The following is a 16,740-nucleotide window of genomic DNA, read 5'->3' as shown; positions in this document are numbered from 1 at the left end:
AACAAGCCTCCGCACTTATAGCCTTTACCAATAAATTGTCCAAACTTGGAAACAACTACTTTATTCGACTCTAAAACAACCTTAAACCCATCTCTCGCATAGAAGGGAGCCGCTAACGAGATTCTTGTTCATAGTAGGGACATGCTGCACGTTCCTCGGCTGCACGATCTTCCCCGAAGTGAACTTCAGATCTACCGTGCCAACACCACGAACGAAGCATGTGACCCATTCCCCATCAAGACGGAAGAATCCCGGGCGACCCGGTAAGAAGTGAACATGGATATGTCAGCACACACATGAACATTAGCACCCGTATCAATCCACCAACATGGAGATTGAAATACCGAAAGAACGATAAAGAGATTACCGTACCCATCAGCATTGCTAGCGGTCACCGTGTTGACTTGCCTCCCCTTTTTCTTGCGGTCCGCCCTCTCCGGACAGTCCTTAGAAAAGTGGCCGGTCTCTCCACACGTAAAGCGGCTCGGATCTGCTTTGTTTATCATCTTCTTCTTCTTGAAGGTTGTAGTCTTCATAGGCTTATTGAAGGAGGGCTTGTTATTCCCTTTGTTCTTGCTCGTAGGGTTTCTTACGCACCATGTTGGCGCTAGACTGACCCTCTCCTTTCTCGGTATTATCCTTAGCCCGAGCTTTCTCCTCAACATCAAGAGATGCTATCGGGTTTTCAAGCGATATCTCCTGTCTCTTGTGTTTGAGAGTTGTGGCAAAGTTCCTCCATGAAGGGGGCAACTTAGCGATGATGCATCCAGCCACAAACTTGTCGGGTAAGGCACACTTAAGGAGTTCAAGCTCTTTCGCAATGCACTCGTATCTCATGAGCTTGTTCGACTACGAACGGTTGTTAACCATCCCGATGTCATGGAAGCTCTCCATGATGTACAGATTCATTGCTCGCATCGGTTGCACCGAACTTAGCATTCGAGTGCATCCCGGAGCTCTTTACCATCCGTTAAGTGCATGTACACATCACACGGACGATCAGCAAGGATACTTAGAACGCATCCGACGAAGAGAGTATTGTTTTCCTTGAACTTGTTCTGATCTTGGTCGAGATATAGTTCCTTCGGGTAAACCATCGGTAACTTCGAACACTTTCGGATGAGTAAGCCGGAGCATGGCCTTATACTGCCACCTCTTAAAGTGCACACCGGTAAACTTATCCGGCCTCGATGCATCGGAAAAACCAGCCATTGTTAACTCAGGAAATTGCCTACAATTAGGTTTTTGGATTGTTGGATAATTAGGCACAATTTCCATGATTAATTCCAGAATATTAAGCATGACGACAGTAAGTACTAACATGTGAAACTCGAACATACTAGATGTAGTGATCAACATGAACAGTAGCATAGCAAACGAGTACAACATCCATCGCTAAACAGATCGAGATATGTCGCACGTACCGATCCGGTGGAGGTGGCGGTGGAGGTGTAGCGGATGATGTCGCAGCGAGTAACGTTGTTGATGACAACGTTGTTGATGACGGGGACGACGGGTCGAAGTAGACGGCGTTGTAGACGACGGTAGGCAGCACCGCCCGACTTGGACGGAAGGCGACCCGTGATGGAGAAGCTTGAGCGGTCGCGCGAGCGCTTCCCAAAAACCTAATTCGCCCTCTCCCGTACAGGATCGCAAGGACGAGCGGTTCCGGAGACCTGCTCTCCCGTTCGCCGATGCACGTCCGCGCGCGGGATGGAGTAGGCTACGATGGCGGCGCAAGTAGAGAGAGGTGGAAACCCTAACTCGTGTATTAGATGTGTTTCTGCGACGCGTCCGTCTAGGACTCTGTTCGTTTTCCTGAGCTGCAAAAAGTAAGGAAAGTCTCGGCTCGAGGCTCAATCCACTCACCACGAGCGCGGCGCGCGTCGGTCGTGACGTGTCGTGTCGAGACGAGACGAGCGAGCGAGGAGGAGGAGGAGCGCGCGTGTAGCACTCCTATTCTCACTCACTTACTAGTGGTGGAACAACCCACCTTATAAGGTGGTCTAACTTCCTCCCAACTTTCCATGTGGACTAAACTTCCCACTCTTGGTCACTCCCTAGTGAGCTGCCACCAACTTGGGCTCAAACTCACATGGCTGCCACTATGTGGGCTTTGAGATTTATAGGAAAAACTGAAATCTAATTTGGGCCACTAAAAGTGGGCCCAATATTTCAACAGAACAGAGGCGCCACCACCGCCTTCGAGTCCTCCACCACTTCCCTAGCCGGCGACGACATGGCTTCACCTGTGCGTGTTGCTTGGCTGTCTATTGTTCTGATGCGCTGCTCTCTAGGGCCTGCGCCGAGGTGGTACGACGACGCCGAGAAGATGTGCTTATAAAGGTTCAGGCCGTCGTTTCAATTCAAGCTGATGGAGGACGACCCTTGGATTGCTGTGACATTAATTCGTTAGACGGGATTCGAAGCAACTGGCCGTCGTGTGGATGCGATCACAGCACGACGTTATCTGTGGAATTGGAATCGGAACAGTGAGCAGATTATGCGTCGCGCTCGTGTATGCACCGCAAGAAGTTAGAAAATGAGCCTTTTCACGGTGCGGCTGGAAAATATTAACCGTTCAATCAGCAAATCCGATTGTATAGATGAATACTATTTCCGTCAAAAGGATATCTTAACTTTGTCTAAATTTACATGTATCTACACATGAAAAGATATTGAAAACATGCATATTTTCACAAACTTGAGACATGTTTACATGAACGAAGGGAGTATTTGATTCTAAAAGTAGTACTTTCTCCATTTTTATATATAAGACCACTAAGTATTTCGTGCCAAAATTTTGACTGATAATTTGATCAATAAAAAATAAGTTATATAACGCCAGAATTATATCATTGAAAACATCTTTCAAATATCAATCCAATGGTATACTTTTGTTGACATATAATTTATACAGTATTATGTTGATCAAATTATTACTTAAAGTTAGAGGGAGTATTTTTTTCAACTAAGTGAAGATTTGGCAGCGCAACAACATACAACCATCTAATAGAGAAAATTTCTCTTTGCTTAACATTTCTTATAGTAGCTTATTTATTTTATTCCTTTATACAAACAATCTGCGTGGTCAGAGAATTTGGATCTCATTACTGTTCGTAGAGAAAAACACTTGTATACTACTTTGTTTATCTCTCACGAACGGGAGTGCAGGAAATTTAAATGGAGCGGTAAAATCCCGACGGGGAACTAATTTAACTTTACAAATTTGGTCATATGTGTCTAAAAAAAATCAGAATGATAAAAATATTCTAACACAGTGTAACACTGTACTGCTTGCTTTTAGAGTAAACTTTTACACGGATATGTTCGATAGTTTTGGATGTCGACCGAGAGTCCGGGATTTGACAAATCTTCGGTTGATTGATGATTAGCAAAATAAAGTTTAAAATAGGTTAAAACTCCATCGCAATAAAGATGCAGTTCTATCTAAATGGCATGATCAGTGCCGTCGACTTTAGACCAGATGGTTCTTAGGCTGCTCATAGTGGGGAGTAACATAAGGTGGTGTCATGCATAAGTTACTAGTTCATGTTACTACCTTCATAATGGAAAGTAATTTAGAGATGGTATCATGCAAAGTCTCATTTATTAGTTTGTGAGCTAAATACACCATTAGTCCTAATAGTTGTACGTTAGGTGCAGTTTAGTCCAATAGTTGTAAAACGGGGTGAGGTAGTCCCAAAAGTCGCCAAGTGTGCAAAAGTAGTCCCAACTTAATCTAATGCCGACACCTGGCTTCGGAAGTTTCGCAAAAAGGCCCCTACACATTTTCTATACCACTTCTGACCTATCATATGTCGACCCCACCTGTCAGATGAGAGGAAGAATAAGAAAATTTAAGCTTAGAGGAAGGAAGCGAACACGCAACTTCCTGGTAATAGCCCGCTCGATACAACCACCAGCTCAATACAATCGTTTCGAAAGAACACACACCGTGAACTTATTTATATGATAGTTTTCTGATTTGCCTGCCCAAGCCGGAATTCTATATGTGGGATTATGTTTACGTCAATGATGCGGCATTCATAAAAATCTCACGTATTGAGCTTCTGAATTTTTTTATTGCGCCGAACACAAGGTTCGAACATGTCCTTGCCAGATCAAAAATATGTGCTTTTCTTACCGCCGGCACACCTCTATGGTGATGCGCTGGTAAACAATTGACAACCCGATTCACCTCTATGGTGTTCTAAAATCATATGATTACACATAGGCTTGCAAACACCATTGACGTGTTCTAAAATCATTGTGATATGTTGGAAATTCAATTCGGTTCCGGTCGGCCGACGTCCGTGTTCGCGGGGGCGTGGCGAGGCACGGCCAGATGGAGGCGGCCGACGCCCGTGCTCGTGGCGGCGTGGCGAGGCACGGCCAGATGGAGGCGTCCGACGCCCGTGCTTGCGGCGGCGTGGCGAGGCACGATTAGTCGTGGCGCAGCGCAGCCCGTGCTTGCGGCGGCGTGGCGAGCCGCGGCCAGATGGAGGCGGCCGATACCCGTGCTCGCGGCGGCGTGGAGAGGCACGACCAGATGGAGGCGGCCGATGCTCGTGCTCGCGGCCAGCGCCCGTTCTCGCGGCGGCGTGGCGAGCCGCGACCAGAAGGAGGCAGACGACGCCCGTGCTCCCGGCGGCGTGGCAAGGCGCAGTTAGAAGGAGGCGGCGGACGCCTGTGCTCGCGGCCGTCACCTGTGCCCGCGGCTGTCGTGGAGCTCATTTCGGCGACGAAGAACTCCGGCAGAGATGAAAAAGGACTAGCACAAAGCAACGGGGGGCTCCATGCGTGGGCGGTGGCTCCAACTGCACATAACCAAACCGAAACCGAAAACTGAACCGGAAGAAACCTAATCGAAACCGAATTTCAGTTTTAATGGTTTTATGGTTAGGTTTCAGTTAGCAAAAGTCCTAACCATTTATACTTTAGTTAATTCGGTAAAAAACCGAGAAAACCAGAATAAAACCGAATAGCCAATCACAACAAAGAATTTTGCTTTCTGGGCCCACACCAAATTCACGTTGACCTCTTTTATATATGTATAGTGTGTGCATTTTACAAAGAAGCTATTCTGGCGTGGTGGTACCTGGTAAATACGTGCTTGTATGCATATATTTGTGACATGTCGAGGGTTCAAGTTCCTAATAATGCTTCAATTTTTTTTATTTTGGCTGCACTTTCGTTATTTATTATTTCTTTCTCCTGTAACACAATCGGTTTGGTCATAAAAAAACTACAAAAATCAAATATATGCTCATAAAAAATAAATGTTATTTAAAAATTCGCGTCAACTTTGGTTAATTTGGTTAATACCGAAACCGAACCGAATTTATATGGTTATTACCGAAACCAAACCGTATTTTTATATAAAACCGTATTTACCGAAGTATTACAATCGTATTAACCGAACCGAACTAACCATATTAACCCAACGTGCAGCTGGAGCGGCGGCGGCAGTGCCCAGGCGAGCCATCCCACCGGTAGCCATGGGAGCTTTCATTGGGAAAAGAAGCTAAAGAGAAACATAGAAGAGAGGATGATATGGGGCTTTGTCTCAATCAAATGGGCCATGCTCGGATGCAGAAGGATAGAAAGGGACGTCCACGTGCACTCGTCTATCTGTGGTCGTGCAAAAGCTCCCTAGGTTTGGGTCAGCCCCTGGAGATGTTCGAATTCATCCAGGAGCATGTACATTTTTATTTCTTTCCTCTCACCGGGTAAATATTAAATGGGCTACAACTTAATCCTGCATGTAAAATTGCGTCTTGGGCAGGCAAATCAGAAGACTATCAGTATGATGAATAAGTTCACGGTCTGTGCTATGTCGAAAAGAATGTCTTGAGCTATTGGTTTTATCGCGTGGCAGTGAACAGGAGGTTGCGTGTTCGAATTCTATTCCCCCACACTTAAATTTTCTTATTCTTCCTCTCATCTGACAGGTGGGGTCGACATACGATAGGCAAGAAGTGGTATAGAAAATGTGTAGGGGTCTTTTTGCGAAACTACCGAAGCCAGGTGTCGGCATTAGATTAAGTTGGGACTACTTTTGCACATTTGGACAACTTTTGGGACTACCTTACCCCGTTTTACAACTATTGGGACTAAACTGCACCTAACATACAACTATTAGGACTAGTGATGTATTTAGCTCTTAGTTTGTAGACTCATTTTATCTTGGGGTGTGTGATGTTATGGTAACATAGCTAGTTACCACCTCCCTCTCTTTCTTCATTTATTGCTATGCCATGTCACCAAAACACCTTGAAATATGTGATGTTACTACCTAAGTTACTCCCACTATGAGCAGTCTTAGTTTGGGTCATCCTAACTTTTTGCAGGTTATTATATTTCTATTTAAATATACAAATTGAAAGTTATGTAATATTTTTTAATTTATCCGGACACCCACATAGCTTGTTATATTCTATCTACAAATCTCTTAGAACAACTCCAGTCACCCACCACACTTCGTCAATAAATAGCGACGGATCGAGCGTATGAGGCCGCTACCACTATTAGCGGTATATTGTGGGTGCCTCTCCCGAACCGCGCCCTTGATAGCATTTTTTATTTAAATGGGAGCTTAAATTTCATTCATAATTTGTTACATTTTAGAAATATGAATGAAATCCAGCTAAAATTTAAACCTATACTAAACTATAGCCTGCCATCGCGGCGCAGGTAGTAGAACCAGTTGTAGTCAAACTTCTCCTCCTCCCGCTCCTTGACGCATCTAGGGTTGTTGCTTATGCCTACGATGCTTACTTTGTAGCCGTTGTCTTACTCGCCAAGGTCAACGTAGTTGCCCATCTCACACGCTGACCACACAATGCTGATGGATAAGGGTGCACCATAGGTCGATGTGTGATTCTTCAAGGGCGAGAGCGAGCCCTAGGTTGTCGTGGGGTCGATGGTGGAACACAACATCGATATCGCATGCCTCTGGGCGTTTGCCAATGATGAATGATTAAGTGCGCGGAACCAAAGACAAGTAGAGCACCATCGAGTACAACGAGTGCGTTGTTGTCTTCCTCAAAGCCCCTCGCATCGATGCATGCGGTGATGAGGGCGGCGGTGGAGGTAGATGATGTGCCCCGCAATGGATGTGGGCAATGACAACATCAAGGGTTCGCCCGGGCACACCCCACAAGAGTTCACGTCCCTCATGGTTCTTCTTTTTTCGGGGCACATAACTACCTCATGGCGGGCTAGCTCCAAAACCCGCCACTAGCGGAAGAAAGACTATTAGTGCTCCACGTTATTGGCATCACGGAGAGGGCGCCGTGCTCCGTGTCTGCAGCCCCTCCCTCGGTGGTGGTAGAGCACCCACACCTTTTCGACCATCAAATTGTGCGCCAACCGTCCGTCGTCACGCCACCGCAGCAACGACTTCCATTACTGCGTTGACACGTTGTCGGTCTCACTAGCATTTGGTTTGGTGCTTCGAGTGGGCGAGAGAGGAAGCGGCGACTATAGGAATTTGAGCGAGAGGGGGCATGCTAGAGCCTATTTAAACGTCGAAGACACGCGAGGAGGCGGTCATGCGCTATTTATGGATTTGTTGCATATAAAACAAAAATCCTACGGTTGCAACTCGCAAAAGCACCAAGATCATATCTAGGAGATGCAAGTAACGGATAAAACATGGTTCAGATTAATTCACCCTTGAAGACACAAAGAATTAACGAGAATGATTCTCGTAGTTGATGTAGGGGATCACTTGCCGATCTCAAGATTGTGAAGAAGATAAGCGCTACAAATGGACAGCACTTCCGTACTCGGTCACTTATACGGATCGACGATGTTCTCTGATCCCTTGTTCCAGCGGGGCAGCAAAAGTTGAGGATCCACCGGGATAATATAACAACATTTCGGTGTGGTGGTGTTGGTGGAGAAACAATTTCAGTAGGGATTTACCTAAGCCATAGCTCGTATGGTGGATCAGCGGGAAGAGGGAGAAGGGGCCAACCAAAGAGCCAAGACATGAGCAACTATGGAAGAGGAGCTCCACCCAGATTATATAGGAGGATGAGAGGGCAGCAGCCCAAGGCGGGCAGCCATAAGAAGTGTCCCCACCTCTTCCATCGTCATGTGGTGGACACTCCACTCACACCCACTCAAAAGTTTCATAATTGATTTAAAACTCCACCCAAAAAATAAAAGGGTTTTCTCCCATAAATGAATAAAACACTTTTAATTCTTTTACTTAATATTTGATAATTATTTTAATTTAAAACATTAACATTAAGCACCTTTAACTATTCTGATATCTCAAAACAATTGTGGCGAGTCTCGAAACAGTCCCTATGCTGTCCAAACTTCTCTCCGGTGTTCCGTATTCACTCAAAAACATCGACGAACATTAAGTGTGTCACCATATGGTTCCTGAATAATGTGGACATGATCGAGACATTGGCATCAACTTATATGAACCATAAACGCCGTAACATTAAGCACCTTTAACTATTCCGTAATGACTCCCACACATTTAACGATGAAACTTGTGATCACATGAACCACAAACGCCGTAACCAATCCCTTTTATCTCACGATACTTTATTTGTCTGGGATCCAATCATTGGCATCAACTTATACCTAGTTTGATCCCGTTACCGACAAGTACTCTTTACTCGTTCCGTGATATGACACTCATGTGACCTTGTCACGTGCTTGCAGGCGGTGTCAATTTGAAAGCACCTAGAGGGCCCAGAGTATATCTCTCCATCACCAGAATGGATAAATCCCACTCTTGATCCATGAGTCTCAACTAATACCTTCATAGTACCCAAAAATACATTTTTATAGCCACCCTGTCTAGGTGTGACGTTTGATTTCATCGAAGTACTCTTCCAGTGTTAGTGATTGATGACACTACAACAAGTGTGTCAATTCGTTGGGACTCCAAATGCAAAGTGATACAACAAGAGAAAATTTTCCCACAAGGGTGACTCGGGGTTTATATCAAACTCTCGGGGAATAAAGGTGAAGCTTCTTCCAACCTCGTCTAGCAATCTGCAAAGCAAAGTCTTTGTCTTGTGCCCCGAACTCCACCGTGTGGTTATCAAGCACAAGGCTTCGGTAGTTGTAAAGTAAAATAACAATAAATAAAATACTAGAAAGAAAATTAAAACTAGAAAGTAAACTAAAACAAGTACATAAAGATGTTTTTGAGTTTTTGGTTGTAGTTGCAAGAAGTAAAGATATTTTTGTACTTTTGAAATTAATTAATGCTAAAAAATTAAAGACAAGTGAAAGCAAGTAAAATTAGTTAACAGTAAAACTGAACTAGCTACGCCTCCTCACAGCATTTTGACCTCGTCGGCCGTCGATCACGAAGTTGGACGCCCCAGATGCCGCTCACGTGGTTAACTTTCTGCACGACACCGTTTGACACCGTAACCGGGCCACTACTCCGCAAGTCTACCGGGACGTACTCTCCTCTGTCGGGCCGACAGATTGTCAAAGGTTATTTCCCTGTATCTTAAGACCTCCGACGATTTGGTTCTTCGCACAATTAATTGCATAGGAGGTGAGCAGCCACCACCCATACCTGATTATATTGGGCGGCGTCTGTCCTGCTCACCTACTCTCTATAGCTTTGCTTGGATCATGGCTGCAGGGGCGGCGGATGATGCAACATGTTGTCATGTTGACGCTGACGGCGGGCGGGGAAGAGGAGGAGGCGGCGGCACCGTCAAGGATGCAGAGGAGGGTGTGGAGGGCGGGGAAGAGGAGGAGGCGGCGGCACCGTCAAGGACGCAGAGGAGGGTGTGGAGGAGGGAGCGGCCTCTGGTCCGCATCCTCTCCTGGCACCACCGTCTGTTGCACCATCGTGCCACAATCGTCTTCTCCCCACCGGCGCTCTCTTCCACCCAGGTCCCAGGGCACCCACTTCGGGAGGAAGATGAAATGGTGTGGCTGCTTTGCACTATTTCTTTACTAATTGTTTATTCTGCTTGGTAATCTGGTACCAAATTGTAAAACTTGTTATTTGGCAGGAGGATTGCTGCAGCCTGAGACCACCGAATTACCATGGAGAATTATTGGTATCCAAGTTCAGCTTCCAAACTGATCGTATTCTGCAATTGCACACATGGACAATATCAAAAACCTTGTCTGTATATTAGATTTCTTTTTTATAACCTCTACCGCATCCAGCAGGCTAAATAGCTCTGTTACGGAACTTTCTTGTAGGTTCATTAAAATAATTTCAAGGACAAAAGGATGACACCTGGATTTTTATTTTGCAAAGAACAGGTACGAGGTTGCAATGATGGTCAAACTCTTCTTATGAAGGAGATGAGTACAAGCGATGGTACAATTGTCTTCTGCATGGTACTTGTAATGATCTCAGCGTAATAGGATATCAGTTCCTGCTTATCCATTAAATTCGAAATTTTCAATTATTATTAGGTTACGTTAGCTTTACTTTAGCTGAGCCTTTATTTTGTTCTTCAGCAGCATATATCTTAAATTGTCTGATCTTGCCAAATGAACTTGGTTCAGTTCACCTAGCAACCTAGCATGTCACTATAATCTGGTTTAATTGTTCATTCTTCATCGTAAGCATGCCACTTTATAAATATGCCCTTACTGATTGTGGGCTAATGCTTTTATTTCAGAAATAAAGAACCTACCAAGGATGAAACCAGCACTCCATTTGTGTCAGCCAATCTTACGTTGCAGGTTTGCAATATGCGGAGGTAGCACTTGCTTTCATAAAAAAAAGTTTCAAATTGACAAACTTTCTTTGCATTTCTCTTAGACTAACATGTGTAATTGACCCCTATTTCAGTTGCATATGAGATTGTCTATGCTATACAATCTCAAGATAAGAAACCTGTTGATGTGACGAAAGGGATGAATTCGATATCAGAAAGAGGTGACCTTAGATTTTACTGGTTCGGTATTTCAGCCGGATTAGTAAGCTTCTTTTGATCTTACAAAGCTGATTCCGTTTAAAAAGTCAATTGTATTGCATACAAAATCTGTGGATGGTGGATATTAGTTATGTGCATAGTAACAAGACATTGCCTACTGCTACCGTATTTGTAGTTTTTCAATATTGCACTTTATATTGACGTGTACTTCATATTAACAGGCATATCCATTAAAATAACTAGCATTGTTTCACAGCAATGCAGCTGTTGAATTCATGCAAAAGTGGAAGATGCTACCCTCTAGATGATACAATGTTCTGTTTTAATGTTCTTCTTGACCATTTTATGCAATGCAAAAGAAAGTAGTTACGTGAGTGCATTAGTTCTGACTAATTAATATGTCCCACCACCTGTGTAGACCATTATAATTTAAATTATTCATTTTTCTTACCAAATTTTTTTGTTGTCTAATTTTTCTCAAATATTTCTGAACTTTTTGTTATGAACTTATTTTCTCACGACGGGCGCGGCAACGCGCGCCATCATGGTCTAGTGTCTCTTATGATACAATGTGGACAGGGGTTCATTCAATGACCTCATTTAGCAGAACTTCTTGGATGCAAAGAATGAGCTGTACCTGAATCATAGTGCGATGAAATAAACAAATGGAGTTAATAAAATTTCATTTTCTATTTTGGTTGCCGTTAACCAGACTACCGTATTCTATTTCCATGTGATCTGATCAAAATTTATTGACTAAACCATCTCATTTTTGTTCCTATGTTATGTAAAGTTACAATTCTACCATCCTGAGAATGTAAAACTAAGTGTTCTCTGTTTATGAAACAAATGTGTACTAAATCCCATGTTTCAAAGGTACTAATTTTTAAGGAGTATCATTCTACACCTTCCTGCAAAACCGCATGCCCCTGTTTTCTAAAGTTTCATGTTGCGAGTGATTGGAGTTGCCCAGTCCTAATAGTTTCCTATTGTATGTCAAAGATATCGGAGATGCTGAAAAAGTGTGTTCTAAAAACATGTCAGTGATGACAAGATATGCAGATTCTGTGGAGGTAAAAAATCTAATTGTTTAATTGCATTTTTATGGGTAGGAAAGACAAAGTACTTGATGCTTTAGATGCAACAATGTGTCTGTCATTTGGGCTCGAGGCGGCTAATTTTGCATGTATCAGATTCCTTTTGTGATACAATTTGCTCTTACCTTGACTGCAGATTCCTTGATAAATTACTAGAAGATGCATGCGTTTTGTGCTTTGATTTTTCAGGGTCCTAGCTTCTGCCAGTCACGTCCAAGTATTTGGCAGAATGTCTACCTTCAGAAAATGGGTGAACTCTTTTCTTGCACTCAGGTATTTGTTAACGGAAGGTTCTGCAACATTTTAACTAAGACTAGATTAATTAAGGTCGCCAGTTTATATATCAACAGGTGTCCCCCTCTTCTATTCACATATATTAACCTTTCAGTATTAGAGAGACTTTTCTATTTCCATGGGCACTATGAAATTTAAAAATAATCTCATTTATTTCTTTTGTTAAATCCGAGACACTAAACAATTTCAATCTATTGTCCGGTACAGTCTCCATTAGTTAATTTGGTTAAAAGGATTATTGGTGAGTGGATATCTCTCTCTATCTCTCAAATATAAAACATCTCAGCCCTGCTCTGTGTAATCTATTGAGCTGCACAAATACAATTCTTTTGAAATTTGGTACGTTCAGTACTTATGTATGATCACTTTATCTGAGTTAACATTTTTTGATGGAAATTTTTCATATTTTAGCTACGCTTACTTAAAATCCAAATTTTCAATGATAGACCGGAAATTCAATTCGGCTCCCGGGTGCGTATGCTCCCTCTACCAACAAAACATATTTTGAAGTGTGGAAAAATTTTGAAAAAAAATTCTACATGTACATCTCCATAATATATGTGTATGCGTCAAGTTTCACAAAAATATAATATTTTTTGTGGCCTATGTAAAAAAGAGAAAACTTATCCTGTGAAAAGCATTGTTTTCAGCACTGAATTTTGTCTTTTTTACAGACGTCACATGATAAGTTCATTTTTTATGAAACGACTTTGTGAGCGTGTAGCACATGAAGATGTACGTGCGAATTTTTTGTTTCAATTTTTTTGAAAAATAAAATATGTGTAAGATGCATTTCAAATTATAGGGAGCATATGCTCCCATGTTCCAAAACATCTACCGGAAATTCAATTCGGCTCCCGGGTGCGTATGCTCCCTCTACCAACAGGCTACTATTTGCATCTATGTCTTCATAGCTGTTTCAACATGGTTCTTGCAATTTGATAAGCTTAATTTTTTTGAAAGATCCAACAACTGTTGGCTTTTGGTTTTTCATTGGTAGATAGAATTTGTACAAGGTGGCTGTAGGCCAAGGAATAAGCGAAAATGAATTTCAGCGAAAAAACTAAGGGCTAAAACCCTCAACAGAGAGGTTTTCAGAACGGTTTTCAGGGAGGTTCCCAAATAATTCAGTGCATCTTCTTTGCTCCAGCCAGCGCCCACTCATTCGCGGTGTCCTTGATCAGGATCGCATGCCGACGAATGGTGGATGCCGAGTCCTTGAAGATTCGGCTGTTGCGTTCCCTCCACAGCTCCCATACGACTAGAATGATGATGGAACGAACGCCGTCTCGTATCTTGCGACGATGCATCAAGCATGACTTGCCATGCCTCCGGCAACGTGCGCTGCCCGCTCCACGCCCTCGGCCCGAGCAGTGCGGCCATGCCGCGACGGCGGCCAAGAGCAGCCTGGCATACGGGGATTCAAGGAAAAGGTGCTTGGCCGTCTCGAGGTTGCGGATGCGCAGCAGGCAGAAATAGGAGTTGGGCCATTCCCTCTGCATTAACCTGTTCGCTCACCACAGGCGGTTCTGGAGAAGAAGCCAGGCGAAGAGTTTGCACTTGGCAGGGGCCCAAGTGTCCCGCACCAGATCCTGAGCAACGCTGAGCTGACGTCTTTCGAAATGGATGCGATATGACTTCTTTTATGCGGAAGCTTATACGCTGGTACACAGTGGATGTCGGTGAAACTCATGTAGGTAACATGTTTTTGGCATTAATTAGGGTGGATACCTGCAAGGAAGTACCAATAAATCGTGGTGAAGATACTGAAGCAAAACAAGGTTGAAACGTTGTTGCCCCTTGACAGGTAAACTTCCTAATGACTAATAATGAATTTCTCAACAAAGCGATTTTGTAGTATGCAAATGAATACTGTAGTTTGGTAGATCAAGATGGAGTAGTCTTATATGGAATACACACAACTATTTTCATCATTGAGAGTTTATCCGTGAAAATTCAATTCGGCTATTGGGTGCATATGCTCCCTCTATCCAAAAAATATATTTCTAATCATCAAAAAATTCTAACAAAAAATTGCGCATGTACATCTCGACAATCTATGTGCGTTCGTACAGTTTCGCGAAAAACTGATATTTTTTGTGATCAATGTAAAAAAAGACAGAACAAGTCTCATAAAAAGCCTTATTTGTAGCACTAAATTTTGTTTTTTTTACACAGCCCAAACGACAAGTTGATTTTTCATGAAAAGACTTTGTGCGCACTTAGCATGTGAAGATGTACACGTGAATTTTTCGTTTGGAATTTTTTAATATTCCAAAATATATCGAAGTTGCAGTTCTAACTAAAGGAAGCATACGTACCCAGGAGCCAAAACATCACCCCCGTTTATTCGTCCATATTTTCTTCTCAATGTTTTTATGTTGGTCTTATTTTCACTTTTCTCTATCAATATTTAATCGATAGTGCATGCCATGACTCCGCAAAAACGCACGGGTATCATCTAGTATACTTGATAGACATTTCACAAACCAATAGTATATTTTTAAAACCTTAGCCACAAGTTATTACAACTATAAAACTTAAGAACTACTAGGGAAAATGACCTCAAAGTTTCACATTCTACTCGGTAGACGTGCTTTGGATTACTAGATTTTGTTCAGATTTTATAAAGTTTTAATTTTGAACAAGTTTTGGTAGAAATTTACAAAACCTGAGAAATTAACTGAAATGTCTAGGCAAAATGAGTTCAGAACTTCCCAGTTTACTAAAAAAATTTGTAGTTTAAATGTTGATTACACAATTTTTCTACTAATGAGACCTATTTTTGTAGCAGGGACATCGCAATGAACAGAGAGCTAGCACAGTTGTAGGGATGCTCTCTTGCATTCCAAGCCAGCCTGGTTTAACCCGTGTGGGTGCCAATATCAACCGTGTTTCTCATCTCTTTTATCAAAACTAGATGACTCGTTGCGCTATCGCGCAAATGGCAAAATCAAGTTAGAATTTAAACCATAAATTTTATCTTATTTTAGTATTAAGAATTAGCTCGAAGTTTAACTCCTTTAGTACCTTGCAAACACATATGTAAAATCTATGAAAAAGTAACTTCGCATTTCAATATCCGTCCCTATAGTACATTCAATCGTACATCACATGGTTCACATGGCATCTGTTTCTTTTTTCGAAAAAATGCAAAGAACCTTTGCTATTCATTTTGTTGCGCCCCGGCACAAAGTTAAGAGTGAGACAATATTGTAACTGCAAGTTTTGGATTGAGATTTGTTGACTTTAAACCGTGAGGCTCATGATTGGTCCCCCGTTAGCTACAAATAACATAAATTCTAACATAGATAGAAATAGGTAGTGGTTCATCTAATAATAATATTGCCATAAGTATATTAGGAACGGTTGAAGCTCTCTAATGATTTCGTGGTAATTTTCTAATAGCGTGCTTCCAGATCGACACACGTGCCAAACTGGAGGCCCTCAAAGCTCCATCCAGCCTTGCCTCTTGTCTCAGCCCCATCTGGCCACCATTGTACCTAAAACACACAAGGTGCTACCTTTTCAATGGTTTTGCGAGATACAAACATCATTTGCAGCTTAAATAATTCAGAAGAATGACATTGCATTAAACTGAACATTCACAGTTGCTAACAAAACATCACCGGCCACAAGCTGCACCAGGTTTAATATGGCATTAAATTAAACATAGCAAACAAGTTCATTTCCCAACAGTTGTAGACATGCCAGTGAGCGGTAATTATTCAGCTAGACGCTACAATTTTCACTGTGAACTGAATGGAGATGGCAACACCACAAGTTATCAAGGAAAAACCCTGACATCCAAAAAGTTCATTGTTCCTAGATATCCACTCCGTGAACATTCAGTACAATAATTATAGGCATAACACAAAAATCAAGTATGGAAAAAAGGGAAATCATCTAAACTAAATTCACAAAATAAATAGGATTATGATAAGAAGAGCAAACTCTTAAACAAAAAACTGTCCAGTTTTCAGCGGAAGAGCCATTATCTGTCCAGTTCTCACTTTTCAGGCCAAGACATTTAGGAGGTAGACATAAGTGGATTTATGGTAGCCGAAGCCTACACAGTTCACTTTTCAAGCAAAGACATACATGGATTTATGGTAGGGCAAGATATATAATTCAGATAATAAGAAAAAACACAGGAACTTGAGTGGTCAGAATTAAAGGTGGGGCATAGAAATATGGAAGCTTACCAGGAACTTATTTTGTGCCCGCTCCATCTTTCAAATGGATATTGTAACCACTTCCTCCATGATAGGCACATGCCACCGCCAAACCAGGGACCCTCAAAGCTCAAGACCCTAACAAGGGAGTTATTGACAGCCCGTACGCTGATTGCATTTGCAATAACGACATTTTTCGGCATTAGGGGGAGATTAGTACCACAAATAATGTCGATAAATAAATAATAATGTCATAGACTTTCAGTCCTTATATTCACG

The 16,740-nt window shown here is 42.4% G+C and overlaps 1 long non-coding RNA gene across 1 annotated transcript; it reads left to right on the top strand.

Moving 5' to 3' along the window:
• Positions 1–10,245: 10,245 nt before the first annotated feature.
• Positions 10,246–10,900, top strand: LOC124676710. Its single transcript, XR_006993766.1, has 3 exons — positions 10,246–10,350; positions 10,638–10,718; positions 10,811–10,900. It is a non-coding gene; the product is annotated as an uncharacterized LOC124676710 (long non-coding RNA).
• The last annotated feature ends 5,840 nt before the right edge of the window (positions 10,901–16,740 follow it).

The sequence above is a fragment of the Lolium rigidum genome, chromosome 7 (assembly GCF_022539505.1).
Source record: "Lolium rigidum isolate FL_2022 chromosome 7, APGP_CSIRO_Lrig_0.1, whole genome shotgun sequence".
In the NCBI taxonomy this organism is placed as follows: domain Eukaryota; kingdom Viridiplantae; phylum Streptophyta; class Magnoliopsida; order Poales; family Poaceae; genus Lolium; species Lolium rigidum.
The sequence above is the reverse complement of the archived record's forward strand: the minus strand, read 5'-3'. Positions and strand labels throughout refer to the sequence as shown.